Consider the following 9,565-nt stretch of genomic DNA (forward strand, 5'->3'; position numbering starts at 1 on the left):
TATATATATATATATATATATATATAAAGAAAGAAAGTGGATTTGGCACAGAGTTCTAGATGGTCAGCAATTCTAGATTATCGGTTGGAAGTCTATGAATTTAGAAGTGCTTACCAAATGATACTTCTGCGGGTCTTGCACGCTGTTACTTATGCAAAGACCGGTCAGCCATGAATGGTTTAAGCCACTCTTTGTCTTGGATCACTATCATTTTTTCGCTTCACGGAAAGTGATACGAAAAGAGACAATTTCAAAAAGATTGATTGAAAGTTCTTTTGTGCTAACTTCCTTTCTCTTTTCTCTGCAATGAGCCACTTTTATTATTCTTATTTAATTACATCGTATCCCTTCACGCTTCTCTGTTAGTTCTGCCTAGCTTCCTTCACATTTCTCTATTGGGCTACCTGCACCTCTAAGCTTTTTGTATGTTTTGGATTTCTCTTCACCTGATGAATAACAAGAATCCCTTTATTCCTTTAGATTTACATCTTTTTCCCTTTTGTTGTTTTCTACCGTCGAATCCAATTTCATGGCATCATCTTCCAACACTAGTAGCAGTTTTCCGCATGTTGCAGAATCTGCACCATCCGATTTATTTATTAGTCACACCAAACATATGCTAGTTGGACTCATAATCTCTGAAAAGCTTAAATATGCAGCCATGCAACTGAAGGTTTTTCTGAATTCAGAAGAGTGTCAATTGGTGGATCAACAAGTAAAAACAACAATCGATTGTGCTTCCTTACATTTCGTCATATTTTCAAAGGAGCATGCTCAATCCAACTACTATTTAGAAGAGCTGGCATTCATACACAGAAGAAGGAAAATCACTAGAATTGTTCCCTCTTCTACCAGGTTAGGACTGAAGATGTATGATATTTGAAAGGAGACTATTTTGACACATTTGAGCGATACAAAAGAGAAGGGAAATACAACTCAAAAAAGCTTCGCAATTGGAAGAAAGTACATTTCAAAGTTTCACATTATATCGCGAGATAACGTGCCCGGTGTACTAGAAATAGTAATGAAAAGAGTAAAGGTTCATATAGCCATATTTTCAATTAACTATGTAGAATCAAAGTGGTGCTTGCGAGAGCTAGCATTTATGAAATCCAAAACTTGTGCTCTGATTATTCCCATTTTCTATGGTGTACAACCTGAACATTTTTGATATACAAAAGGAGTTTTTGGGGATGCCTTTCAATGACTTAAAGAGAAGGGTAGATTCACCTCAAAGCAGCTTCAAAAGTCAAAGGAAACACTCTTTGGTGCTTCATGGCATCTCAGTCCAATCCTTCATAGCAAGGATTGAGCATCAGTCCCTAATTATTCATTTCTTATCAATTACATAGTTAAACTCTTATAAGATAATGTTTAGATGTTTGATTTTTTTCTTGTATTTTGTATTAAGTCTAATCAAAACTCTTAAAGTCTAGTGTTTATTTTTTCGCATTTTGGGTTTATATATGTGGAGAGATGAGGATATGCTGCTCAAGAAGATTCCATCTGTATGTACAGGATTTGTAACACTAAATGAAAGGCTGCAGAATAGTCAGCATAAAGGGAGCTCTATTTTCAAACGGCTTTCATCATTATTCAATTTTTAAATGTATGTACATTAAATTGTATTCAATATATTATATTATTATGTGATAGGTTGATCTCCAAACAAAATTTATTAAAGAAAAAATAAAGCCAAACGTTTCCTTTCAAGATTCACAAAATTATAGTAATTTTTTCTCAAATTTTTTTTTGTTTTTGGCTACAAACTATGCAAATCATGAAGATCAAATGCTGAATTTTTTTGAAAATCCATGATGTTTTCAATTTTTTGAAACTTGGTCAACTATATAGTTTGTAAGGAGGATAGCCACGGCCTATTATTATTTTCCTCAATACAAATGCATGTTCTATTGATGAACAATCAAGAACTTCATTCTTATGGAAATGTTTCTAGAATGATTATTCAATTTTAGATTTATTCTATTATATCAATTCAAATGCTAAATGCAAATGATGGTTTTTGAGGACATAATCATATCAAATAAGAAAATGAATTGCATTAAATGTATTTATATTAGTCATCCTCTAAAGAAAGCAATTGGCATGAGTGGACATTATTTTGAACATTTAATTTTCAATATTTGTGGACCAATTCTATAAATCTAAGGTCGGTCCGTTAACGACAACATCGAAAACGGATCGATTTAAATTATATGCATGCATATAATCATTTGATAAATGTATAATGAATGCTACTTTATTGAGATATGACTGCATAAAGAAAATGTTTGGGGTTAATTAAATATGAAATATCTGTGGCATTTGGGTAGATATTAAATAAATATGAAATATGAAATATGAAATATTAAATAAATCTACTTATATATTAAATGTCTTAATGATATATATTAAACTTAAACAATATAAAATAAAAAAATAATAAATATTAAAACTAAAAATTTAAAATTTATAACTAATCACATGCACATATACAAAATATTCACTATTTTGAACCTTTATTTAAAAAAACATCCCACACATCGCTTCATGCCTTTACTGTCTAATAGCCACTCACTTAGAGAAAGTGCAACGGGGGCCCGTAGATGCAATTGCATGGCATGGCATGGGGGGGGCACATCCAACCCATCCTGAACGATGGGGCTGGGTAGACGACACCGTTGCATAATTCCTAAGCAACCTTGAAGTGCGCACCTTAAGTAGGAGAAGAGAGGAGACCCCCTACTACTAGTTTTGTCATAGATACTTTTTAATTATTATTTTTAAAATTTCTAGAAAATGATGACGTGTAGATAATGCATGTTCGTTTACTAATAGTTGATCCTTTTTTAGCTTTCTTGGTTGCTAATTGTTTTAATTTTTAATTGAGTTGGACATGTTAATAATTGTTGAGTTCTAAGCCTAGATTATTTATTATGTATTTAATATTATTTATTATCCAATTACTATTATCTACAAAGTTAGCCCGAAAGGTTATACGAATCTAAGCTTTGACCTTGGCATCAAATGATACATCTTCCTAAACTTGAGTTGGTGTTGACAAAAACTACAATATTGCCGAAGGGGCCAAAGGGATGATGATCGAGAGGAGGAGAGATGCTAAGATAAAGAAGAGGGACATGGAGAGGATAGGAGAGAGAGGGGAATTTAGAGAAAGAGAAATGGAAGATATGAATATATAAAGAAGGCACATTGAGATAGGGAGTGATGTAAAGATAAAGAGAGAAAGTGATATTTAAGGAGGTCGAGATAAAGAGATAAGGGATGGATAATGGTGGAGACTTAATGAGATAGAGGAAGATGTAGGATAAAGAAATATGAAAATGTATAAATTTAAATATATTGCATGTATATAGACAAAAGTAAGGTCAAAATTTTGTTTAATTGAGCTCTCGTATCTACACATGTACCCATTGCACACTAAGGTACATTGCTGAAAGTTTCATGTACAAAATATGGTAGTTGGATATATGAAACAATACAACCACTCAAAAAAATGAATTATATATATAAAGAGTTCTAGATGGTCTGCAATTCTATAGCTGGAAGTCTTCGAATTAAAAACCCTTTCCACACAATAATATATATATATATATATATATATATATGAAGAAAGTGGATTTGGCACAGAGTTCTAGATGGTCGGCAATTCTAGATTATTGACTGGAAGTCTATGAATTTAGAATTGCTTACCAGATGATAGTTCTGCGGGTCTTCCGCGTTGTAACTTATGCAAAGACCGGTCAGCAATGAATGGTTTCAGCCACTCTTTGTCTTAGATCACTATCATTTCTTTTGCTTCACGAAAAGTGATACGAAAAGAGACAATTTCAAAAAGATTGATTGAAAGTTTTTGTGTGCTAACTTCCTTTCTCCTTTGTCTGCAATGAGACACTTTTATTATTCTTATTTAATTACATCGTATCCCTTCACACTTCTCTATTAGTTCTACCTGGCTTCCTTCACATTTCTCTGTTGCGCAACCTGCACCTCTAAGCTTTTTGTATGTTTTGGATTTCTCTTCGCCTGATGAATAACAAGAATCCCTTTATTCTTTTAGATTTACATGTTTTTCCCTTTTGTTTTTTTGTAACGTCAAATCCAATTTCATGGCATCATCTTCCAACACTAGCAGTAGTTTTCTGCATGTTGCAGAATCTGCACCATCCGATGTATTTATTAGTCATGCCAAACATATGCTAGCTGGACTCATGATCTCTGAAAAGCTTAAATATGCAGCCATGCAACTGAAGGTTTTTCTGAATTCAGAAGAGCGTCAATTGGTGGATCAACAAGTAAAAACAACAATCGATTGTGCTTCCTTGCATTTTGTCATATTTTCAAAGGAGTGTGCTCAATCCAACCGCTGTTTGGAAGAGTTGGCATTCATACACAGAAGGAGGAAAATTAGTAGAATTGTTCCCATCTTCTACCAAGTTAAGCTTGAAGATGTATAATATTTGAAAGGAGACTATTTTGACGCATTTGAGGGATACAAAAGAGAAGGCAAATACAGCTCAAAAAAGCTTCGCAAGTGGAAGAAAGTACATTTTAGAGTTTCACATTATATGGGGAGATAACGTGCCCGGTGTACTAGAAACAGTAATGAAAAGACAAAAGGTTCATATAGCCATATTTTCAATGAACTATGCAGAATCAAAGTGATGCTTGCGAGAGCTGGCATTTATGAAATCCAAAACTTTTGCTCAGATTATTCCCATTTTCTATGGTGTACAGCCTAAACATTTTCGATATACAAAAGGAGTTTTTGGGGATGCCTTTCAATAACTTAAAGAGAAGGGTAGATTCACCTCAAAGCAGCTTCGGAAGCCAAAGGAAACACTCTTTGGTGCTTCATGGCATCTTAGTCCAATCCTTCATAGCAAGGATTGAGCATCAGTCCCTAATTATTCATTTCTTATCAATTACATAGTTAAACTCTTATAAGATAATGTTTAGATGTTTGATTTTTTTCTTGTATTTCGTATTAAGTGTAATCAAAACTCTTAAAGTCTAATGTTTATTTTTTCGCATTTTGTTGTTATATATGTGGAGAGATTAGGATATGCTGCTCAAGAAGATTCCATCTGTATGTACAGGATTTGTAAAACTAAATGAAAGGCTGTAGAATACTCAGCATAAAGGGAGCTCTATTTTCAAACTGCTTTCATCATTATTCAATTTTAAAATGTACGTACGTTAAATCGTATTCAATATATTATATTATTATGCGATAGGTTGATCTCTAGACAAAATTTATTAAAGAAAAAATAAAGCCAAACTTTTCCTTTCAAGATTCACAAATTTATATTAATTTTTTCTCAATTTTTTTTTTGTTTTTGGCTACAAACTATGCAGATCATGAAGATCAAATGCTGAATTTTTTGGAAAATCCATGATGTTTTCAATTTTTTGAAACTTGGTCAACTATACAGTTTGTAAGGTGGATAGTCGCGGCCTATTATTATTTTCCTCAATACAAATGCATGTTCTGTTGAAGAACAATCAAGAACTTCATTCTTATGGAAATGTTTCTAGAATGATTATTCAATTTTAGATTTATTCTATTATATCAATTCAAATGATAAATAAAAATGATGGTTTTTGAGGGCATAATCATATTAAATGAGAAAATGAATTGCATTAAATGTATTTATATTAGTCATCCTCTAAAGAAAGCAATTGGCATGAGTGGACATTATTTTGAACATTTAACTTTCAATATTTGTGGATCATTTCTATAAATCTAAGGTCACTCCCTTAATGAAAACATCGAAAATGGATCGATTTAAATTATATGCATGCATATAATCATTTGATAAATGTATAATGAATGCTAATTTATTGAAATATGAGTGCATAAAGAAAATGTTTGGGGTTAATTAAATATGAAATATGTGTGACATTTGGGTAGATGTTGCATTTGTCAATATATCTATTTATCAATGGATTCTCCTTAGAACAAACACAAAAATAAATTGAAAATATAATTGGTATACAAAATTTATAATTTTTCTATCTTTCCTTTGAGATGCATGTGAATCATAGAATGATTATATGTCTAAAAATATGTAGCATTGACACAAAATGTATGCATAACATAAGAATTTGGATATGAAAGGATATAATCATTGCATACATATAAATTTAATGTAACCTACAATGTGTCATCATGTAAATATGCAACATATATGTCATACATATTCTCCAAGTTGAACTTAGAAAATAAAGAGAAAGTTAGCTTGTATGATAGGAACAAAGCAAAAGTACATTCCATATGATTGAGGATGAAGGGTGTTGAGAAAAAAAATGTTCATAAGGTCGAGTGAATTTGGAGAAAATGGATGGATCAATCGCCATAACGTACAATCATGGATCATAATGAGGATATTCTAATTTAACTTAATAGTATCAAATTTTCACAAGTTATTAGTAAATATCAATATATTTTTTGATTCAATTGTATGTGTTTATTGGATTCTAACAGAACACCCAATCGAATCTAGAAATATATTGATATTTACTAATTTAATTTGTTATGAATTACATAAAAGAGAGTGCATAATGTGTTGCACCCTTATAATTAAAAGAGTGCTAATATCTAAAAAGAACTTATTTGAATTAAGTAAAATTATTTTATTGTGAGGTTTATTTTTTCTAGAAGTTGAAGCATCTAAAAATTTAAATTATGCTAAAAAAATTATAGTACATGTGCATGTAAATTTTGACAAACAAGTTGAAGTATATAACATAGCCTACTTAGAATGTACACAACACTCAAGTTCAATATTGATGGTTATTAAACATTAATAAAAATAAGTAGTATCTGCATCAACACCACCATTTATGCTAGAATATGATAGTTATAGTGAAGGATTATGAATGATGTAATATATGAGCACTTTCACTAATATAAAGTCATCTCTCTTCCTTCTCTTTCTCCCCACACATCTATTAACATGATAAGAAATTAACCATAATTATATTTATTTGAAAATAAAATTTAACTAACATTGTCCAGATCATTCAATAAGAAGAGCTCTTGGCGAGATGGAGTTCGTGCCTTTGAGCTTGTCAATGATAAAATATTATATTTTTTGAACATATATATTATCCAATTAGATTGTCAATTGTTATTAATCTATTATTTATTTAGTTATTAATTAATTTTTATTTAAATAAATGAAGAAAGTGGATTTGGCACAGAGTTCTAGATTGTCAGCAATTCTAGATTATCAGCTCGAAGTCTATGAATTTAGAAGTGCTTAGTAGATGATACTACTGCAGGTCTTCCGCGCTATTACTTATGCAAAGACTGGTCGGCAATGAATGGTTTCAGACACTCTTTGTCTTGGATCACTATCATTTCTTCGCTCCATGAAAAGTGAAATGAAAAGAGACAATTTCAAAAAGATTGATTGGAAATTCCTATGTGCTAACTTCCTTTCTCCTTTGTCTGCAACGAGCCACTTTTATTATTCTTATTTAATTACATTGTATCCCTTCATGCTTCTCTGTTAGTTCCGCCTGGCTTCCTTCACATTTCTCTGTTGTGCTACCTGCACCTCTAAGCTTTTTATATGTTTTCGATTTCTCTTCGCTTGATGAATAACAAGAATTCCTTTCTTCTTTTAGATTTCCATATTTTTCCCTTTGTTGTTTTGTACCATCAAATCCAATTTCATGGCATCATTTTCCAACACTAGCAGTAATTTTCTGCATGTTGCCGAATCTACACCATCCGATGTATTTATTAGTCACGCCAAACATTTGCTGGCTAGACTCATGATCTCTAAAAATCTTAAATATGCAGCCATGCAAGTGAAGGTTTTTCTAAATTTCGAAGAGCGTCAATTGGTGGATCAACAAGTAAAAACAACAATCGATTGTGCTTCCCTGCATTTTGTCATATTTTCAAAGGAGCATGCTCAATCCAACCGTTGTTTGGAAGAGCTGGCATTCATACACAGAAGAAGGAAAATCAGTAGAATTGTTCCCATCTTCTCCCAAGTTAAGCCTAAAGATGTACGATATTTGAAAGGAGACTATTTTGACACATTTGAGCGATACAAAAGAGAAGGCAAATACAAGTCAAAAAAGCTTCGCAAGTGGAAGAAAGTACATTTCAGAGTTTCACATTATATGGGGATGTAATGTGCCTGGTGTACTAGAAACAGTAATGAAAAGTGGAAAGGTTCATATAGCAATATTCTCAATGAACTACGTAGAATCAAAGTGGTGCTTGCAAGAGCTGGCATTAATGAAATCCAAAACTTGTGCTCAGATTATTCCCATTTTCTATGGTGTACAAACTAAACATTTTCGATATACGAAAGGAATTTTTGGGGATGCCTTTAAATGACTTAAAGAGAAGGGTAGATTCACCTAAAAGCAGCTTCAGAAGTTGAAGGAAACACTCTTCGGTGCTTCATGGCATCTCAGTCCAATCCTTCATAGCAAGGATTGAGCACCAGTCCCTAATTATTCATTTCTTATCAATTACTTAGTTAAACTCTTATAAGATAATGTTTAGTTGTTTGATTTTTTTCTTGTATTTCGTATTAAGTGTAATCAAAACTCTTAAAGTCTAATGTTTATTTTCTAGCATCTTTTTGTTATATATGAAAGGCTGCAGAATACTCAACAGAAAGGGAGCTCTATTTTCAAACTGCTTTCATCATTATTCAATTTTTAAATGTATGTACTTTAAATTGTATTCAGTATATTATATTATTATGTGATAGGTTAATCTCCATACAAAATTTATTAAAGAAAAAATAAAACCAAACTTTTCCTTTCCAGATTCACAAATTTATAGTAATTTTTTCTCGAATTTTTTGTTGTTTTTGGCTACAAACTATGTAGATCATGAAGATCAAATGCTGAATTTTTTGAAAAATCCATGATGTTTTCAATTTTTTTAAACTTGGTCAACTATACAGTTTGTAAGGAGGATAGCCGCGGCCTATTATTATTTTCCTCAATACAAATGCATGTTCTCTTGATGAACAATCAAGAACTTCATTCTTATGGAAATGTTTCTAGAATGATTATTCAATTTTAGATTTATTCTATTATATCAATTCAAATGCTAAATATAAATGATGGTTTTTGAGTGCATAATGATATGAAATGTGAAAATTAATTGCATTAAATGTATTTATATTAGTCATCCTCTAAAGAAAACAATTGGCATGAGTGCACATTATTTTGAACATTTAACTTTCAATATTTATGGATCAATTCTATAAATCTAAGGTCAGTCCCTTAATGAAAACATCAAAAATGGATCGATTTAAATTATATGCATGCATATAATCATTTGATAAATGTATAATTAATGCTACTTTATTGAGATATGAGTGCATAAAGAAAATGTTGGGGGTTAATTAAATATGAAATATGTGTGACATTTGGGTAGATATTCCATTTGTCAATATATCTATTTATCAAGGGATTCTCCTTAGAACAAACACAGAAATAAATTGAAAATATAATTGGTATACAAAATTTATAATTTTTCTATCTTACCTTTGAGATGCAT

Source organism: Cupressus sempervirens, chromosome 8 (assembly GCF_028749045.1).
Source record: "Cupressus sempervirens isolate cs-2001-9-10 chromosome 8, ASM2874904v1, whole genome shotgun sequence".
NCBI classification, from domain to species: domain Eukaryota; kingdom Viridiplantae; phylum Streptophyta; class Pinopsida; order Cupressales; family Cupressaceae; genus Cupressus; species Cupressus sempervirens.